This window comes from Cryptomeria japonica, chromosome 11 (assembly GCF_030272615.1).
Source record: "Cryptomeria japonica chromosome 11, Sugi_1.0, whole genome shotgun sequence".
NCBI classification, from domain to species: Eukaryota; Viridiplantae; Streptophyta; class Pinopsida; order Cupressales; family Cupressaceae; genus Cryptomeria; species Cryptomeria japonica.
In genome coordinates, this window is record NC_081415.1 from 567594413 (window position 1) to 567617074 (window position 22662).

Genomic DNA, 22662 nt, shown 5'->3' on the forward strand with positions numbered 1-22662 from the left:
AGTTGTGGCACCATTCATATTTCCTAAATGGTTGGCAACTCATCATATGTGGCCACAAAAGGATGATTTGCCACTTTATTTTTGCAAAGAATTGTTTGCAGAGTTTCATATGGGCTTAGACATTGATTATACATCTATACCAGTGAATGTTGGGTAGGGGAGAGGGAGGCTCGATGATAAATTTAGATGACTTGATGTACTAGTGCTTGTTAATAAACAAGTATTAATTGGTCCAAACCTTTTGGTTCTACCAAAATGTTTGGAGTTATCACAGGAATCAGATGCAACACCTGATAATGCCAAGCGACATATCTACTCCAGCATTGCACAGAATGCTACTCAGGTTGACTAGATGACATCTGATCATGTTGGGAGATATTTGTTGCGATCGCAGGGTACCATTCTACAGGCTACAAATGTGACATCTAGCAGTGGTGTTGATCCTTACACTCATGTAGATATACCATCTGCACTTGACGATGCATGGTAGAGAGAGGTTGATCCTTTGCAGCTGATGAGTGCATTATTGTTTAGAGATTTATTGGATTCATATACACTTCTTTCTTTGATTCTTGAGATCCCACTTGAGGATGTACCAACACGGGTGAGACAACATATACACGGAGGTGGATCTAGGATCCTTGGTGGTAGAGAATCTCACGATGATATGGGGAGAGATGTGGGAATTCTCGTGCATCCTACAACCCATCCACCACATACATCATTTGATCCCACACCTCCTCCTCAGCCTACACGAGTCAATCCAACACTTGAGCCACCACGACCTACATTGCTACAGCCTATTACTTTTACAGCTCTTGCTCGAGCTCCTGGTCACTATACTAGTCTTCTTATTGACATTTTAGAGGATACATCACTGGATATAGAAGTTGACCACGTGTCCTTCCATTCATTTGAGGTCAGTAGGATTGGGAGAGCCTTCGAGTCTCGTGAGGTACACATTGTTTTTTCTATAAGGTCATATCATTTATTTGATTTTAAATAGTGAATTTCAACTAGAAACTATTAACACAATTTGAATTTTGAATTATATATAGTGTCCTATTACATTGGAGACATTAGTATATTTGTAGCCTCCTTTTGCTCCTGCACATGGTCATAGTTAGGTACATATTGTTTTTTTTCTACAAGGTCATATTATTTAATTGATTTTAAATAGTGGATTTCAACTTCAAAATTATTAGTTAACACAATTTTAATTTTAAATTATATATGATCCAGGTTCCTGGACCACGTTTGAGTTCTTCATCTTGGATACGTGTGGCCCATGCACACTCTGGTGGTGCAGATGATGGATTAGACCAGGTAAAATTTGCATGTTCTTATATATATGTGTTCTTGCGTGTACATTATTTTGCAAGGACAACATTCAGGACATGGATTGGTGGAGGATCGATCAACTTAGTTTATACATTATCATTGTTTGATGAGATTATATGTACAATGCATGTAGTTTTTTCTTACATATATGTATCTGACATTTGTTTGATGACATTATATACATATCAGATACTTGTACATGTTTGTTTATGTATCTAACACTTGTACATATCTAACACACTTGTTTGATGAGATTACTTGTTTGTTTATTACACGTGTCTGTGTCTATGTTATATTTTTATAATTAGTTCAAGTAGAATTGGTCATGTTATTTTAGATGATAAATCTTGATATTTAGCTTGTTGAATTATTAATTGTTTTTGATAAGGATAAAAAGGTTTTAGAGGGACCTAAAACCTAAAGTTTTACAATAGCTGGCCAACAGCCAAAACAACAAGAAACAACAGCAAAATAGGGAGCAACCCCAAATAGAAATAAAAACAAAAGAAACATAGACAAACAAGCCAAAGAAAAAAAAGCTCTCAGTTAAGCGAGAGCACTAGATCTTTGTTCTTTTGGATGGAAATCCTATTGATTTCCTCAAGCTCCTCCATGATGAATCTGGAGGTACCCTTGTTGCTTCTTCTACTCCTGGTTTTGGAACTGGGTCCAATGGTTTTGCTTTCTCCAGCATCCAGATCATCTCCTCCAAGATCTTCCACTGGGTCATTGTTGAAGGATCTATAGTCAACAACCATGTCATTAATATTTTCAAGCCCCTCAATGTTGTTGTTCATGGCTTCTTTACTAATGTCGACCAGGTTCTTGAGATTTTTCTTAATCTCAACCATGGATTGTTCCACCTTATCAATCCTTTGTTTGTGGTTACATTTCATTACCTCAACATTCTGAGAGAGTTTTTGAGTCATGATCAGAGTTTTTACGGCTTGCTAGGTTCATAGGAAATAGTGAAAATGTCAATTATTTCTTTGACCACCATTTTGAGGGTGTCAATTTCGTGCTCGACCCATTTCCAATAGCACTACTAGTTTCTAGTGGCTTCCATGACAAGATTCATTAGACTACCATCCTTCCCCCAATTATCTTTCTGGACATTGATAGGGATGTCCAGTTTAATCGCTTGGTCCGTAATCTTTGGGACATGATCCTTTGCCGCTAGCTTTTTCTTTTTGGTGATGGCTTCGGCCTTGGAGATCAGCTTGTTGTTGGTTTTATATTTACTAATTGCCCATCTGGGGGGATTCTTTCTGCCGGGCATCTAAGGAGTGACCATCTTTTACTTTTCATCCACAAGTTCGTATTCAGAGTCATCAATAGGAACCCCACTATCATCTAGGTCCATCTCCGAATCAGAGGCATCTTGGACCTCCATCTGCAGGCCAATCTCAGCAAGCAGAGGCACAATTTCAAGTGATTTGGCATGTTCCATGATAAGGACAATAAGTCCCTCATGAAGAAAAGGGTTGTTAAGGTTTTCCAGGTTCTTTTCGAGGCTATTCTCAAGGGAGGAGGCAAGATAGTAGGGAACAAAGATAATTTTATCGTGATGAAAATGATTTAGGATAGTGAAATGGTAGGAGAAGATGCATGCATACCTTCCATCTAGGGTGATATACCTCATTATAAAATCTGCTATGTTAGACCATGGGACCATGAGGTCTTTTCTATTATAGCCACCATCGGCCATCTTGGTGACTCTGGAGAACTCCTTGTCTTTGTCAAAGAAACTCAACATGTCCTCTTGCCCAATTTTTCTATCCTTGTAAAATGTTCTTCCAGTCGTAACCAGACCAATGACCATCACCACTAAAGTTTCATCAATCTAATAATCAACACCATAAGCCCTAAGACTCCTTTTTTTCCATCCATTAACAAAGGCCTCTGTAATTGAGGAGAGGGGCCATGAAGCCAGTCTAGGTAGGGGACAAGACCACAATCGACGACTTCCTACCAAACATCTTTATTCTATTTCAACTTCTCACAAGTAGAGGGCTCTTGTCTGTTCTTATCCCCTCCCATTATGTTCGTGGTCACCAAATTATAGGAGAAGGGGCTCATTGTCACCAACCAATCACATAAAATGGGCCACACCCAAAGGATATCAGAACATTAGCAGAAAAACCACAAAATGAGATAGTAAATCTAGTCACCGAGGAGGTTTCTAAAATTTTGATTAGGGAAAACCAGAAAGAGTCATTTCCCTATCAACTCAGTCATGTCATGATGAGGGATCATTGATTAACATAGTAATCATTACGTGCCACATCGCACAGATTTTTTGAGGAAAGCATCCCTGCTACTCCACTTGTTGGTTGCCCAGTATCCCACCGCCAGTAGATCCGCCACCTTATTACCTTCCTGATATATATGTGAGATTTTCAAATCTATCAGTTCATTAAATATATTTCAGCAGTTCTTGATCAAGCTAGCAATCGTTCAGCTAGGATTTGTGCAGCCACTCAGGTAGTTGACAGTGTTTAGCGAGTTGGACTCTAGCCACACTTTAGTAAACCCCTCTCTTTTATCCATGCGTATCCCAATGTGGGAAGCATTGGCTTCCGCATAGTGGTTAGTCTAGGTGCCCAGGGGGAGTGCCACCACAGAAACCAGCAAACCAGAGTGATTCCTAGCCACTCCCCTGCACCCAGTCGGTCCAGGATTTCTATTAGCCACCCCATCCACATTTATTTTTATCCAGTCCATATTGGGAGGATGCCATACAACATTTTTTCTACACTACTTGGTTTTGTGGACTGGGTTGGCAATGTTCCAATCAGTTTTCCACTGATTGATAGTATCCCAATCCTCCTAGAGAGTAGGAATGGGGGATTCATTCTTTCTATTGGGGTAGGAGTGGATAAAGTTCTCTTTACTAGCATTATGAATTCTAACAGCCACAAGAAAAGGAGGAGTTTCGAAGTCCCTGAAAACTCTATTGTTTCTTTCTTTCTAGATGCCCTTGTCAATATGAAGAAGAGATAAATTCCAGAGAACACCTAAGGCCTGATTATTAGAAGGGCATTTCCATTCAAACCACATTCATTGAGTAGAAACAGGGGAGACCCAGGCAATGTTCCAAATGTTAAGGAAGTGATTCCTAATATTTTGGCATGGGCGCAATGCAGCAGTAGATGGCTAGCATTTTCCTCTGCCTCTTTGTAGAGAAAACATCTATTAGAGAGATGAATACCTCTTCTGCAAATATTATCAATGGTAGAGATCTTTCCCCACATAAACAACCAAAAAAAGATGTTAATTTTAGGAATTAGGAGTTTGTTCCAAATACCTACCCAATAGGGGGGGGAGAAGCATCTAGAGATAAACTTATAGGCATCAACAACTTTGAACTTCTAAGAAGAGAAGAAGTTCCAGAACACTTTATCCTCCCCTTGAGAGTGGGGGATGTGGATGCAATTCAACCAAGGTTGCATAGGTCTTAGATCATTATCAACAGAAGAGAGGTCCAGTCATTCTCCATTTCTAATGTAATCAGCCACCCAGGCACCAATTCTTCTGAGGCATAATTCTTTGTAGGGGGGAGCCCAAACAAAGTCTGATAGGGGGCCATCACTAGTCCACTAGTCATACCAAAACCTGATCCTGTTACCATTACCTAGCATCCATCTACTGTCATGCAAGATAAATTTGGAGGAGCCAAAGAAATTGCTCCAAAAATCAGAAACCGCGTTGGGGAGCTCATAAGTTTTCAGAGTGTTTTGGATATTAGGAATTTGGTACTTAAGTTTCAATATATAAATCCATTCATTAGTCTCCTTAAGACATCTCCATAGTTGCTTGGACATCAGGTCTTTATTGAAATCTCTCAAATTCTGGATATCCAGACCTTCCATGAGTTTGGGCAAGCAAACTTGATTCCAAGCCACAAGGTGTAATCTATTTTTGAATTCAGTTCCAGTCCATAATTTTTTTTTTGAATTCCTTCCAATTTATCCATGATTTTAATTGGGATTTTGAATAGACTCATAGCATAAACCGGAAGGCCTTGAAGCGAGGCATTGATTAATTGGAGTTTACCAGCTTGGCTTAGCAAGGCGCCTTTCCATCCAACAAATTTTTTCTAAAATTTGTCTATAAGATTCACCCAAAAAGAGTCAGGAGCTAGACTTTAGTAGAGGGGAAGGCCCATATAGGAATCAAGCAAAGTTCCAATTTTGCAGCCAATAATTGAGGCAATCTTAACTTTCCTATGCTCAGGGGTGTTAAAGAAGAAGATGGAGCTTTTATCCAGGCTAATTTTTTGTCCCAAGCCATGTTCATATATATTCAGAGTCATTTTTAAATTCTTGGCTTCTTTGATGGAACCTTCCCCCATCAAGAGAGTATTATCAACAAATTGTTGGTGAGAGCAAGTGGGGGCCTAAGAGGAGGGTCGATGGTCCATAATATTGACATTTCTGACCTCCCTCTAAATTATTCTGCTAAGATCTCCACTCATCAGAATGAAAAGGAAAGGAGATAAAGGATCCCCTTGTCAAATGCCCCTAGACCCAGAGAAAAAATCGGAGGCAGATCTATTAATCAACACAAAGAATTTTGGGGTGGAAACACATTTCTCAATAATTTGGATGAAGTTATCTCTGAATCCAAAGGCCTTGAGGATTTTGAGAAGGAAGCACCAATTAACTCCATCAAAAGCTTTCAGCAGGTTAAGTTTCAAGAGAAAACCCATTTTTTTGTTAATACAAAGGGAGTGGATGTTCTCATGAACCACAATAGCAGAATCCAGGATCTACCTCCCAAGCACAAACCCATTTTGATGTTTAGAGATTAAAGAGGGGATGAAAATCTTAAGTCTAAGCACAAGAATCTTGGTGAAGATTTTATAAATAGAGTTACAAAGGCTAATAGGTCTAAAATTCTGAAAAGAGCAGGCGCCATATTTCTTTGGGATGAGGACCATGAAGGTGGTGTTTAGTTCCTTCAGGAGATAGCGTGATCCAAAAAATTCTTGAGTAGTAGCAACCGCATCAGAGAAGATAATATGCCAAAATTTTTGAAAGAAAAAAAGAGGGAAACCATCAGGTTCGGGGACCTTGTTACCTTCAAAAGAGAAAACAACATTGCAAACTTCTTTAGGGGAGGGGATTCTGGTAAGCTCAAGGTTCATGTCCCTAGAGATGATGGAGGGAAATTGCTGCAAGATTTCAATCTAACCTGAAGGATCAAGAGGATCATCCACAAAAAGGAGTTTGGAGAAAAAATTGATGGCTTCCTGAGAAATCTCATGATGCTTATCAACCCATCTCTGTCCAATCTCAATTTTGTTTATTCTATTGGTAGCCCTGTGCTTAAGAGTCATCATATGGAATAACTTAGTGTTTTTGTCACCACTTTTGAGCCATAAGACTCTAGATCTCTACTTCCAAAATTCTCCTTCTTTTGAGATAATATCATATAATTTGGTGAAAATATCAATTTCTTTATTCGAGACATCAATATCAAACCCGTAAGCTAGGATATGCTCTTGAACCTCCAAAAGTTCCAGTTTGAGCTTCTCTTTAGCTTTGAAGATGTTGCCAAAAGTGGATTTATTCCAGCGTTGGATATTAGACTTAACATTGGAGAGCTTCTTGGCTCTATGAAATATAACCATTCTCTGGATATGAATATTCCACCACTCCAAAATTTTATCCTAGATTTCTAGGGCCATGAGCCACATTTTCTCAAATCTAAAGGGGTATGCCTTTCTGCCAGACAATGGAGAGACTGAGAGGTAGACTGAGAGGCAGATTGGAAAGTGATCTAATCCAACACGGGCTAAGGCATTGAGTCTGCAGGAGGCCAGATGAAGCCAATCTAAAGAAATAAGACTCCTATCAAGATTGACTTGGATAAGTTCCTCCCCACTGCGTCTATTGGACCAGGTGAATTTAGCCCCAATAACATCAAGATCTAAGAGGCTCAAAGAGTTGATCATGTCAACCAAGTCTTGTCTACTATCAATAGAAATTGGTTAACCACCAGATTTTTCCAGATTAGAAAGAGGGGTATTGAAATCATCTAGAAGGATCCATTTCTCATTAGGGAAGAGAGATCTGGCAAGGCAAATGGAAGACCATAGAGATTTCCTAGCTGATCTCCCATTAGGAGCATAGATGTTGGAAATGACCGAGGAGGACCCATCTTTAAGATTAAAAAATCTAGTAGCAATTATTAATTGTTGATTTCATGTAGTTAGTTGAATTGTTGATTTAATTATTAAATTAATCAAACCAATTTAAATAAAAAATTGATTCAAATCAATTAATCAAATCAAATTCAATTCAATGAATTAGTCAAATTAATTCAAATCAATTCAAATCAAAAATTGATTTAAATCAATTAATCAAATCAAATCAATTCAGATAAAAAAGTGATTAAAATCAATTAATCAAATCAAATCAACTCAATTAAATGGATTAATCAAATTAATTCAAATCAATTAATCAAATGAATTCACTAAATTAATCAAATTAATTCAAATCAATTAATCAAATCAATTCAAACCAATGAATTATTAATAGTTAGTTGAATTGTTAATTATTGATTTGATTTAGTTAGTTGAATTGTTGATTTAATTATTAAATTAATCAAATCAATTCAAATAAAAAAGTGATTCAAATCAATTAATCAAATCAAATCAAATGAATTCAATGAATTAATCAAATTAATTCAAATCAATTAATCAAATGAATTCACCGAATTAATCAAATTAATTCAAATCAGTTAATAAAATAAAATAAATTCAATTCAATGAATTAATCAAATTAATTCAAATCAATTAATCAAATGAATTCACTAAATTAATCAACAAATCAATTCAATGAATTAATCAAAGAAATTAATCAAATCAATTCAAACCAATTCAATGAATTAATCAAACTAATTCAAATCAATTAATCAAATCAATTCAAACCAATTCAATGAATTAGTCAAACTAATTCAAATCAATTAATCAAATCAATTCAATGAATTAATCAAATTATTTCAAATCAATTCAAACCAATTCAAAGAATTAATCAAACTAATTGAAATCAATTAATCAAATCAATTCAATGAATTAATCAAATTAAATCAAATAAATTCAAACCAATTCAATACATTAATCAAACAAATTCAAATCAATTAATCGGTGCAATGAATTAATTCAATGAGTTAATCAATCCAATAAATTAACCAATCCAATGAATGAATCAATTAATTGAGTGATCCAAATCAATCCAATGAATTAATTAAATCGATTCAATTAAGTGATTCAAATACATGCAATGATTTAATCAAATTAAATCAAATTATTTATTCAAATCAATTAATTAATTCAATTCAACTAAGTGATTCAAATCAATATAAGATAGCATGCAACAAATTAACTCAAATTGTGCAAATTTTTATTTCAAAGAAGCTACAACAAATAAACTCAAATGTACATGTGTATATATGTTGCAAAAAATAACTCAAATGTACATGTGTGTACATATGTATAGCGATCCAAAAAAGAGCTCGAATGTACATACGTACATACGTATGACGATCCAAAAAAATAGTACATACATATATATGAATATATATACGTGTATGTATACATATATATGCATATATAGACATGTAGCACGGTCAAAAAAATACATGAGTTCACTTGTTCTAATAAATAAAGTGAGCTCATGGTACATAAAATTCGGATCCTCTCTATATTTTATTATCTCTAATATCCTTTCATGATCTTCGATAGGCAACCTCCACTTTTGGAGGATACAAACTCTTTTTTGTAAAGTTTCAAAATGTGATCTTGTTGCTATAACTAAATGACTATAATGTAAAAAAATTTGGCTGGGCATGTATTCAATAAATGTAACACTATTGTTATCTATCTTTGTTTGTTGATAATAAGTACCTTCAACAATGACGGATCCAGTGGGATATTGTTCCCCATCAACATCTTCCACTGATTCTGACAATTTACATTTTGGTTTTGTGCATCATAGTAGGTAATAGTCAACACCTTCTACATTGTTAGGATGTGCAAGCATGAGAAAAATATCACCCGTATACGGCAAAATACAAACAATTAAATTATAAAGTGTATGGTAGAATGCAAAAATAATATATATTGAATTCAAATTTAAACAAAGTACATGAAAAATAGTAAGTATATTTAAATAAAATGCAAGTGTACCTGACACAACTAAATCAGAAACACGTTCATAATCAGCTTATTATATAGGATCATGAATATCAACAATGTCACTATCTTCAAAAGGAGGCATTGTGACAAATTGTTTCATCTTCCATTCTGAAGCAAATCCATCTGCAATGTTCTAACATTATTGAATATTTGCATTGTTTTCAATGCAATCAATACAAAAACATAATTTTTATCTAACCTGAATCACAATAGGTTTGCTATGTCCTGTAGTCATCACTTGATGCACACTTCTAATGCCATTAATTTTTTGTCAATTATGATTGATCAAGATCTTTAACTTCCCAAAAATAGCATTTTTTGTATGTTGTCTCATGTGCACCAAAATCATTTTTGCACCATTCTACTATCTCACTTGAATTTCGTATGTTGTTACCTCCAATTTTATATTGGCGAAGTGCACGCTTTACACAAGCTCCTACTCCATCATGCTCTCCTTTTCCATGTCTACTCTAAAAAAGGTTCCACAAAAACTTTAGACCACATTTAGCATGTTGTTGTTGTTGTTAGACAACTCAGATAATTAGAGGAGACCTAAGAGGGAGGGTGAATCAATTGTCAACAGATTAGAGAACTTTAAGCATTAAAATCTTATTACTAGAATACATAAACCGAATACCAGAACAATAGCTATAATAGGTAAGAACAAATATAAACCATGGAACGTTTACCAACCATCCATAAAAGATAACATTGAGAATGTCATAGGACATACAACATCCTCGTCGAATGTTTCTTTCACTAGTGTTAGAATTTCGAGGGCACCCAAGACTCTTCTGATGGTGGCCATGACCGCTTATCTGGCAAGAGAATGTCGTCGAGCATACATCATCCCCGTCGGATGTTTCCTAGGTGGACATCAGAATTATGACACCCATCCGACAAGAGAATGCCATATGACATACAACATCCTCATCAGATGTTTCCTTGATTGGCATCAGAATTCTGATGACACACAAGACTCTTCCGACGGCGGCCATGACCGCTAATCCCGTGACAGAATTCCATCAAGAATACAATATCCTTGTCGGATGTTTCCTAGGTGCATGTCAGAATTCAAACACTCGTCCGATGAGAGAATGCCATAGGACATACAACATCCTCGTCGGATGTTTCTTTGACTGTCATCAAAATTCCGATGGTACCCAAGACTCTTCTGACAGTGGCCATGACCACACATCTTGCGAGAGAATATCAACGGGCATACAACATCCTCATTGAATGTTTCCTAGGTGGACGTCAAAATTTCAACAACACCTAGGATTCTTCTGATGGCGGCCATGACCCCTCATCCGACGAGAGAATGTCATTGGGCATAAAACATCCTCGTTGGATGTTTCTTGGGTGTACGTGAGAATTTTGACACATGTCCAATGAGAGAATTCCATAGGACATACAACATCCTCATCGGATGTTTCATTGATTGGCATCAAAATTTGTAGATGATAACCTCTTGATGAGTGTCGAAAAGACCAAGGAAGCAATTCAGCTAAAAATGCTCTTGGAATCCTTTGGGAAGGCCTCGGGCCAAATTATCAACAAAGAAAAATAAAAAATAAAATTCTTCTCCACCCCTGCTTCCTTAGAGGTTAAGATACAAAGAATTTAGAACTGTAAAATAGGCATTCTTTCATGTATTCACTTGGGCATCCCAATTTTCGGAGGATTGCGGAACTCAAAACTTTGGGATCTTTGAAGTTAAAGCTGGATCAGAATATTAACTCCTGGAAAGGGAAATGGCACTCATGGGCAGTGGTGTTGGAGCACCTAGGACTTAGGCTCATAGTCCTTCTACAATTTTGTCTTGTACTGACCTTAGCGAAGTTATCTTTCTAATAAGGACTCCAAGAGGGTCCAAGGCGTGTGTGTAATGTTTGATTTGAGTCAAGTGTAGGCCTAGTTGTCTTAGTTACCTTTCTAGGTTTTCACTTTGTGAGTAGGTGGTAGTTTAAGTAGGTAAATGGCCTTCTTGATGGTCAAAAGAGGCATAACTTGGTGTGAGAATTATAGAGGTTTATAATAGTCTTAGGAATGTTGAAAAATACATGAATAATAACTTGAAATAGGTTGTTTAAGTTGAAAAGACAAAATGTGTAAAGTTGTAAAAGTTGTCATGACAACTTTGGTCCTAAAAGAGCTTAGCGGTGGAGTAAGGGTTAGAATATTGACCTAGGATGCCTCCACATGTGGGGAAGGATATTTAAACCTCCTCTTGCATGGTTACCAAGGTTGGAAGTTTTGAATTTTATGAATAACAAACTGAAACTACTCTTTCTCAGACTGTTATCACTATTTTTGTCTTATTTTGCATAGAAAGTGAATACAAATGGATTGAATCTATTGATCCACCTTTGGATAGTGGTTCTTTGGTGTGTTCTAGTACTATTTGGTTCATTGCATGCTTTGTAGATAGTGTATGTTAGTACTTTTACTGTTTTGTTTCCAAACAGCCAGTTTTGGCTTGTAAATAGAAATTTTTTGTAAAATAGTTGGCCATAAAATCCCTCTGTAATACCATCACGACCTCTTGGGACATAGAAGGCAACCCTATCTATAGTTTAAATATGAAGGGATGAGTTCTGGAAGTGGAATTCATCATAGTTTCCACCTTGTTCTAGGTGAGTCTAGGAGCAACCCGGCTAGAGAAAACAGGGTGTAAATTGAATGCATACTACAGGGGTGAATAAAAAACCTTAACCAAATAATTTGGGTTGGTTCATGAGGTCCATATAGAGTTGAAACTGAAAGAAGAAGCCTTGACAAGTCTTTTAGATTCCCATTTCACAAATTTGGACAGTCACTATCGGTTAAGGCCTAGAAACCCTGGCAAACGCTCATTTTTGGGTTAGGGCACTGTACGAAAAGATGGAAGACTAAAACTAACAAAATCTCTTGGGGATGGGAGAGTTATTGAAGAAAAATAAACCTTGTTGCAGGGTCCTTTAGACCAATTCCCTCAAATCCCTTGAAAAACGGATTTAGGAGGCCTAATTGGGGCTCATCCTTGTAGCCCTATTTCTAGGCAAATTTATGAAATCGGTAAGGAAGATAGTGATTGCAAAACCTCAAATGGACCAAATTGAGTTCATTACATGGTAAATTACACCTCCACACCTATGAAATGACTCACAATAGTATGGGGGTGAAAAGTGATAAATTGATAAGTTGTTGTCAATATTGCAAGATTGTGCACATGGGAAACACATTGAAAAGGTAGGGTTCTTAGTCAAACACTTGTTGCAAAAACCTTGAGATTGGAAAAGAGAAATTCCTAGAAGAATTTGGGAAGTACTTGGATGTCTTGGAACATAGCTAGACCTGGTGAGGTTTGCGGAGTTGAGCAACACCAACTAGGTGAAGTGTGAGCAAGCTAGGTTTAACCCTATCAAATTGGTATCAGAGCCTATAAGATTTGGGCTAAGAGAGTAGATGTCCTTAGTGGAATCTATAGGAGACAACACCAATGTGACCAATGTAGAGTTGGCAAAGAAAGTGGATGATCAAGAGGAAGACAATAGACTCTTGAAGAAAAAATTGGTAGAATTAAAAGGTAAGCTTGGTGAGATTGAAACCAAGGCAGATGAAGTGTTGGTAAAGGTTGAAGGAGCAGAAGGGAAGGGAAAAGAGGTGTCAGAAGTAGACAAAGTACCTAAACTTGATCCTATTTTAGAACAAGAACCTTTCCAAAAGGCATTGAAAGCCTTAAGTGGTAAATCACTAGAAGGATTGCCATTGTTTACTGGTAAGATAGAAGCAGAAGTGGTTCTAGAATGGATAGAGGGTATGGAGAACCATTTTGAATGTGAATGCATAGATAAACCTCAAAGAGTTAAAATGGCCAAGACTAGGATGAGGGGAGCCACTCTCACATGGTAGAAATTTGTGTAGGATGAGAGGAAGAGTGCGGTTAAAACTCCCATTTCTTCTTGGAAAGGGATGTTAGTCAAAATCAAAGAAGCCTATCTCCCTGATGACTATGAAGTGTAGATTCATAGGAAAAGAAAAAACCTAAGACAAAAAGACCTTGATGTAAGTGGTTATATAGAGGAGTTTCATAAACTTATCCTTAGATCTCATGCGGTGGAAGAAGAAAGCCTTAAGGTAGCTAGGTACCTAAATGGACTAAGATGGAACATCCAAGAGGAAATCAGTCTAATGAGCCCAAAGACAGTTCATCAAAGCTATCAACTTGCCCTTAAAGTGGAAGAAAAATCTAAAAGAAAACATGATTCAAGTAGTAATAGGGGCAGAGGTAGAGGAAAAGAAAATAGATGCTATAGGGGAGGCTTTGGAGGAAGAAATTCAGAGCAAAGAACACAAGGTGAGTCTAAGCTCACTGAGCAACAAGAAAGTGGCACTGGTAAAGGAGGATTCAATAGAGGAAGGTATAGTGGAAAAGGTAGTGGTTACTCATATTTTGCCTCAATGAAGTGTTACCATTGCAATCAACTTGGTCATCCAGCATAAAGGTGTCCAGAGAAGGGATCATCATCATAGAGTAGTGAAAGGAGAGTGAACTATCTTCAAGAAGAGACTACAAGCAAAAAGACTTCAGAGGTTGCCTTAGAATCAGAGGTAGGTGACAATCTGATGATAATAAGAACTTTGATAAAGGAACCTGTCAGAGAAGAGCCTAGCCAAAGGAGGTCATTATTTAGGATCAAATGCAAGATTATGGACAAAGTTTGCAAAGTGATCATTGATTCATGGTCAATAGACAACATTGTGTTATAAGAGGTAGTGAGTAAGATTAAATTACAAAGGATACCTCACAACAACCCATATAGGGTCACTTGGTTCAAAAAAGGCCAACATGTCCTAGTCAATGAGAAAGCATGGGTGGATTTCACCATTGGGAGGTATAAGGACAAAGTGTTGTGTGATGTCCTACCCATGGATGCATGCCATATTCTATTAGGAAGACCATGGAAATTTTATAGACAAGCTATTCATGATGGAGCCAAGAAGGCATATTCATTCAAGAAAGATGGAGTCCCATTCAAGATCCAATCTATCCTTCAGGAAGGTGAAAAGAGAGCAGTAGGTCCTACTGTCCTCTTAGTGAGTGAAAAATAGTTCTTGAAGACACTTGAGGAAGGTGAAGGTATAGGGTTTGCATTAGTGATGAAACCTAAAGAGGAAGACAAGAAAGAGAAGCCAGATTTGCCAGTAGAGGTTCAAGACCTACTGAAACAGATCAAAGGGATAATGAGTGATGGACAACCAACCACCCTACCTCCTAAAAGAACCATAAGCCATCAAATATACTTCATACCTGGAGCATCCTTACCTAAAAAGGCAGCTTACAAGATGACTCCCCAACAAAATGTTGAGATTTCCAAACAAATCCAATATCTTTTAGACCAAGGCCTAATTAGGAAAAGCATTATCCCTTGTGTTGTACCTACCATTTTAGCCCCAAAGAAAGGTGGTACTTGGAGATTGTGTGCTGACTCTAGGGCTATAAATAGAATCACCATTAGATATAGGTTTCCAATTCCTAGAATATAAGACCTAATGGATTGTTTAGGTGAAGCCAAATAATTTACCAAGATTGACCTTAAAAGTGGATAGCACCAAATTAGGATTAAGGAGGGTGATGAATGGAAAACAACATTCAAGACAACAGAGGGTCTTTATAAATGGCTTATAATGCCATTTGGCTTATCTAATGCTCCAAGAACCTTCCTGAGGCTCACGAATGAGGTGATGAAGGACTTCATAGGTAAATTTGTGGTCGTATATTTAGATGATATTCTGATTTTTAGTAAGGATAGGGCAGGTCATGTTAATCATTTGGAAATTGTGCTACAAAGATTGTATGAAGAGAAGCTAACCATGAACTTGGACAAGTGTGAATTTTTTAAGTAGGAGTTGGTTTATGTTGGGCTTGTTTTGTCACAAGGGAATCTCAATATGGATCCTAGAAAGGTTGAAGCCATAGTAAATTGGCCACTCCTAAGTCAATAATAGAGGTGAGAAGCTTCCATGGACTAGCTCAGTATTACAGGAAGTTCATTAGGCAATTTAGTGCTATAAGTGCACCAATGTTGGACACTATTAGAGGTGGAATGAAGGAAAAGTTTTAGTGGAATGAATAAGAAAATAGAGGTTTTGAAACCTTGAAAGAAAAGATAGATACTCAACTCGTGTTAGTGTTGCCTAGTTTTGAAAAACTCTTCACAGTGGAATGTGATGCAAGCAATGTTGCAGTAGGTGCTGTCCTAAGTCAAGAAGAAAGACCAGTAGCTTTCCATAGTGAGAAGCTAAGTGATGCAAAGAGGAAATACTCCTCATATGACTTGGAGTTATATGCTTTAGTGCAGGCTTTGAGGAAGTGGAGACACTATATCCTTCCTAAGGAATCTGTAGTCTACACAGACGATCAAGCTCTAAGCTTTCTAAACTCACAAGACAAACTCAGTCACAAACACATGAAGTGGGTAGAATGCATGCAAGCCTACACATTCACAATCAAGCATAAAAAAGGTCAACTAAATATGGTTGTTGATGCATTGAGCAGGAGACTCTTCACAGTCCAAGAAATTCAGTTAAGAAGCATAGGTGTTGATAGTTTTAGAGACCTATACCCAGATGATGAAGACTTCTCAAATGCCTACAAGGTATGCAAAGAGTATCAAAATCATTTTCATAGTGATTATTCATATTTTACCTTTCAAGATGGGTTATTGTTTAGAGGAGGGCAACTTTGTGTGCCTAGAGGGTCAATGAGAGAAAATCTCATACAAGAAAAGCATAATGGCAGTCTTAGTGGTCATTTTGGAGTCAACAAGACTCAAGAGTTAGTTCAAAGGTATTACTATTGGCCTAGGATGAATCAAGATGTTAGGAAGTATGTGGAAACTTGTATTGTTTGTCAAAAGGCCAAGGGCATTTCTTCAAATGTCGATTTATACCAACCTCTTCCCATACCAAATAGACCTTGGGAGTGCATTAGTATGGATTTTGTAGTGTGTTTACCAGGGACAAAGTAGAGATTTGACAACATTTATGTCATAGCGGACAGATTTAGTAAGATGTCTCACTTTTTACCTTGCAAGACTACTCATGATGCATGTCATATAGCTCATTTGTTTTTCAAGGAAGTGATAAGGATGCATGGTTTACCTATGAGCATTGTTTCAAATAGGGACTCAAAGTTCATGAGTCATTTTTGGAAGACACTTTGGCAAAATCTTGGCACCAACCTGTCTTTTGGAGAAGCTTACCATCCACAAATAGATGGGCAGACCAAAGTGGTTAATAAGAGCTTAGGAAACTTATTGAGGTGCCTTACCAAGGATTATGGTCATACATGGGATCAAGTGTTATCACAAGCTAAATATGCTTACAATGACACAATTAATAGAACCATAGGCAAGAGTCCTTTTGAGGTGGTCTATGGTCTTCACCCAAGGGGTATACTGGAGTTAAGGGATTTAGGAAATGTAGCAACAAGGAGTGGATATGCTGAAGATTTTTCTCAGTCAATGAAGGAGGTACATGAAGCAGTCAAGCAAGCATTGATGGAGAACACAAGTAAGATCAAGCAAAAGGTTGATGAGAGAAGGAAGAACCTACAATTCCAAGTAGGTGATCTTGTCATGGTGCACCTTAAAAAAGCAAGCCTATAGAAAGGAGTACCTAATAAGTTGTAGATGAGAAGGCTGGTTCCATGTGCCATCCTAGAAAAGTATGGAGAAAATGCAAACAAGGTGGACCTACCTAGTGAAATAGGATTGTCACTGGTTTTCAACATAGCAGACATAGTTGCTTACAAAGGACCAATTCTAGGTTCAGATTGCAGTCACTTAGAGGTAGCAGATGATGTAAATAACCTTCAAGTACCAACAAAAAAATTCCAAAGGTTGAAAGGTATTGAGTTCAAGGATGGCTAAGAAGACAAGGCACCAGATTTATTGGGAGCACCTAATCAAGTGGTAGGGTGTGGATGATGTTGAGGCTACATGGGTGCCTAAGATAGAGTTCAAGAAGTTAGGCATTGATCAAAATCTGATCACCAAAGAGGTGACTTAATTTTCTTTTTTTTTGGAGAATGGTGCAGGAGCACCAAGGACTTGGGCTCATATTCCTTCTATAATTTTGACTTGTACTAACCTTAGCCAAGTCAGGTTTCTAATAAGGACTCCAAGAGGGTCCAAGGTGTGTGTGTAATGTTTTATTTGAGTCAAGTGTAGGCCTACTTGTCTTAGTTTCCTTTCTAGGTTTGCACTTTGTGAGTAGGTGGTAGTTTGAGTAGGTAAATAGCCTTTTTGATGGTCAAAAGAGGCAAAAGTTGGTGTGACCATTAGAGAGGTTTATAATAGTCTCAAGAATGTTGAAAAAGACATGAATAATGACTTGAAATAGGTTGTTTAAGTTGAAAAGACAAAATGTGTAAAGTTATAAAAGTTGTCATGACAACTTTGGTCCTAAAAGAGATTAGCGGTGGAGTTAGGGTTAGCGCATTGACCTAGGATGCCTCCACACATGGGGAAGGATATTTAAACCTCCTCTTGCATGGTTACCAAGGTTGGAAGTTTTAAATTTTATGAATAACAAACTGAAACTACTCATTCTCAGACTATTATCACAATTTTTGTCTTATTTTGCATAGAAAGTGAACACAAATTAATTGAATCCATTAGTCTAGTTTTGGATAGTGGTTCTTTGGTTTGTTCCAGTACTATTTGGTTCATTTCATGTTTTGTAGATAGTGTATGTTAGTACTTTTACTATTTTATTTCCAAACAACCAATTTTGGCTTGCAAATAGCAAATTTATGTAAAATGGTTGCCCATTAAATACCTCTGTGCTACCATCACGGCCTCTTGGGACATGGAAGGAAACCCTATGTATAGTGTAAATATGGAGGGAGGAGTTCTAAAAGTGGAATTCATCATAGTTTCCACCTTGTTCTAGGTGAGTCCAAGAGCAACCCGGCTAGAGAAAATAGGGTGTAAACTGAATGCATACTGCAGGGGTGAATACAAAACCTTAACCAAATAATTTGGGTTGGTTCATGACATTCATATAGATTTGCAACTGTAAGGAGAATACTTGACAAGTTCTCTAGATGCTCATTTCACAAAGTTAGATAGTCACTGCTACTTAAGGCCTAGAAACCCTAGCAAACCCTCATTTTTGAGTTAGGGAATTGTACGGCAAGATGGAAGACTAAAACTAACAAAATATCTTGGGGATGGGTGAGTGATTGAAAAAAAATAAACCTTGTTGCAGGGTCATTTGGACTGATTCCCTCAAAACCCTTGAAAATCGGATTTAGGAGGCCTAATTGGGGCTCATCCATGTAGCCTTATTTCTAGGCAAATTTATGAAATTGGTAAGGAAGATAGTGATTGGAAAACCTCAAATGGACCAAATTGAATTCATTCCATGGTAAATGCCACCTCCACACCTTTGCAATGACTCACAATAGTATGGGGGTGAAAAGTGAGAAATTGATAACATGTTGTCAATATTGCAAGATTGTGCATATGGGAAACAAATTGAGAAGGTAGGGTTTTTAGTCAAACACTTGTTGCAAACACCTTGAGATTGGCAAAGAGAAAGTCCTAGCAGAGATTGGGATGGACTTGGAGGTCTTGGAGCATAGCTAGACCTGGTGAGGTTGGTGGAATTGAGTAACACCAACTAGGTGAAGTGTGAGCAAGGTATGTTTAACCCTATCAGGCTGGTAGGCTGGTAATGCTCCAAGCAGTTATTTCAGCTCTACCCATCTACCTTTTAAACTTCTTATGCCTCACTTCTGGTGCAAATTCCTTCATCATTAAAAATATGAGAAACTTCTTCTGGCAAAACATTGAAGAAAAACATAAAATTGCTCTAATTGCATGGGATAAAATCATCAAACCCAAGTCCATGAGGGGTCTATGAATAAAAAATCTTCACTTTTAGAATAAAGCCTTGGGAGCTAAACTAGTTTGGAAGTTCATTAAATACCCTAAATAAATATGGGTAAAGATAATGGTAAAAAAATACCTTATAAATGGGAATCCTCAAAATCTTCTAAGATCTAATTCTCATCCAAAGGGATCTAGGACCTGGAATTTCATTGTCACATGCAAAAATTTAATTGCAAACTATTTGTCTTGGGATATCCATGATGGATCCTCTAGCCTTTTCTGGGAAGACTCATGGGAGGATATCCAAGCATTGACAGCTCTCTCAATATTCCAACAGCTAAGCATTAGCTTCAATAGCATTGGAGATCTTGAGTTAGTGATTATTTGGTTTTGGCCAAGGCTACTAGAATGCTAGGATGGAGCTGGAAGCAATTTGAGGGATTGCCTATTCCTACTGTTGAAATCAACCAGCTATCAGAGATATTAGAGAGAGAAATATTAATCCCAGAAGAGTAAAAGATTCTCTTATATGGGCTTGTTCTAAAATAGGACAATATAATGCTAAAGATGGCTATAAGGTTCTAGGAAACTTTGGGAATCAAGAGAAACAAGATACTCCACTAAAACAATTTTGGAGCAGCAAGATTATCCCAAAAGAAGGAATCTTTGCATGGTTGGCTTTCGAAAAGAGGATCCTCATAGTAGAAAGATTCACTAAAATGGGCTATGAAGGGCCCTCAAGATGCATTTTGTGCAAATCTCAAGCAGAAATAGTAGACAATCTCCTTTTAAACTTCCCATTTGCCTCAAAATATTGGCGATGGTTTTGTGCAAAACTTGGCTGTATAAAAACCCTCCCTAATGATATAGTCACTCTTTTTTAATCCTGGCCACTTCCTTCTACGGAAAGAACTTTAAGTCATATTTTGGAAATCTCTCCTTCTTGCTTTGTTTGGAAAATTTGGAAAGAAAGGAATTGAAGACTTTTTTATGACAAAGCAAGAAGATTTGAATAAGTTTTATCCTCAATTGAAACATCAATTGTTGAGGTAGTAAATTGTAAACTAGCCTTCTCAATAGATTCTAGCAAAAAATATTCTACTTGGGATGATAGTATAAGAAACAATTGGCAAGGGATCAAGATTCCTCCTTCATTTGGGAGAAATCCTAGTGTAAGAAAGGATGCTATAGTGTCTCCCCCTAAATAGGGTTGGTTCAAGCTAAAATTTGATAAAGCCTCCAAAGAAAACCCAGGTGCTTCAGGTATAGGATATGTGGTTAGAGATCATATAGGAACAATAATTGGAAAGATGGCCATACCACTGCCACCGGATACTAACAATATAACAGAATAAAAAGATTTTCTCCTAGGCTTACTTGATTGCCACAAACATGGGATAAGAAACCTCATAGTAGAGGGAGACTCAGAGTTAGAAATAAATGCAAATTAAATAGAGAAGAACCCCAAACTGACGGCTATAGGCGATTTTTGACAACATAACTGATTTTTTGATCAAATTAGAGAAATATGAGGCTAAACATGTCTACAAAGAGGCTAACAGAGAAGCATACTGTCTCTTTAAAACTATAGCAGAAGACCTTTCTTTACATTGGTGGGAGAAGGATAACATTAATCATGGTTAAAGCTACAAAGAGTATATCAACATTGCTCAGTAGTGGATTCTTGTTTTTCATACCTCAGACATAAAAAAAATTCACTAGCTTGGTCTAAATTACTATCTTTTCAAATTCAAACTTTTTCGCCAGCTTATCAAAAGTGAAATTGTCATGTCAACTATGGCGTCATCTTAATTTGGCCTTTCTAAAATAAATTTTTCCCACTTTCATCCTGAAAAGATAGCCTGCGGTCCATCATCATTGCAAGTACGAGGCATGTGCTATCCATTGGAAAGAGCTCAATTTTTTAGCTCAATATTTGGCATGATGCTAGACAGATATCCCTTGCCACTTTTGCAGGCTAATTCATTGCAAGGCATTTTTCCTTAAATTCATGTTGAGGACAACATTTATTAGCTTTAATTTGGCTTCCTCTGCAAGACTATCAATCGGATTCTCTTTGCAACCATCTTCATAGAAGCTAAAGCTGCTTCAGGTTTCTAAGTGATGTCTAGGGAGGCATCATTCGGGTTTATAATGAGTGTCTTCCTAACACCAATCTCATGCTTTGGAGTGGATACCTCCATCTCTCTCTCTCTACCTCAACCTGCCAAGTCTCTTTTAGATAAATCACAGACCTAAGATTGAAGAGGCTCCTCTTAGTTCCTGAGCCAATAGTCATCATGTCCATTAAGCTCATTCTTAGTAGTGGGCATATTACCAAAGATGAATACCCCCAAGACAATACGAACATTTCATCTCAGGTTATCACCTCCCTGATGGACCTCAAGCTTGATAAACATGAAGTTTGGAACCTCACGAGATGACTCTTCCCAGGTGACATCTTGCTTGAATTGCAAGAAGTCCTAAACAAAGTGCGACATGATTCTGGCGCTCCGTGTCTGAGTGAGAGAATCCTCTTCAATGTCTCGGGAGAGATAATTAAATTATATCATTTTTTGCTAAACTTGACAGGAAAGGACTTACAAAAGCACAGATCCTTTTCTGCCATGGCCCTCGAGTTTTTAAAATGGAGGTTTCTGGGGGACAATCCAGAGGACACGGGCAGGGAATAAGAATTCCTAAACTTTTCTAAACTCAATGGTTTTATGCCTCCCAAAATAGAAGCAGGGGGTCCCCAAGCGGAGCAGAGTAGGCAAGGTGGTGGCTGAGGTAATGGTCGTGCTCCTGGTCGAGGAAGGGGTCATCCTCCACAAAGGGGTCTCAGAAGAGGTCGTGCCCCAATGCATTTTCCCATGCCTCAAGGAGAGGATTAAACAGATAGGTTTTCAGTTGGTCTATTCTTTTTTGAGGCTGGTATAAAGCACATAGTTGGTTATTTTTTATTTCTCTGTTAATTTTAAACTTACAAAGAAACTTAGACATAGCATTAGACTTATAAATTTTGAAAAACCTTTAATAGATTTTTGAAAAGGATAAATGAATTGTAATCAACACTCAAATCCCACTCCGAGTTCAGATAATTTGAGGGTTTTGGATGTGGTTTTCTCTTTTTGTGTATACTCATGGACATATCTTTATTTTCACAGTGTTTATGCCCTACTGGGCCATTTTAGAATTCTATGGTTTCTTGATGTAAATTTTCTTTAAAATAAA

General features: G+C 37.2%; 1 pseudogene; it reads left to right on the forward strand.

Annotated features, from left to right (window-relative positions):
- The first annotated feature begins 667 nt into the window (after window positions 1–667).
- Window positions 668–22662, forward strand: part of LOC131860335 (caffeic acid 3-O-methyltransferase-like) — a 41227-nt pseudogene continuing 19232 nt past the window's right edge.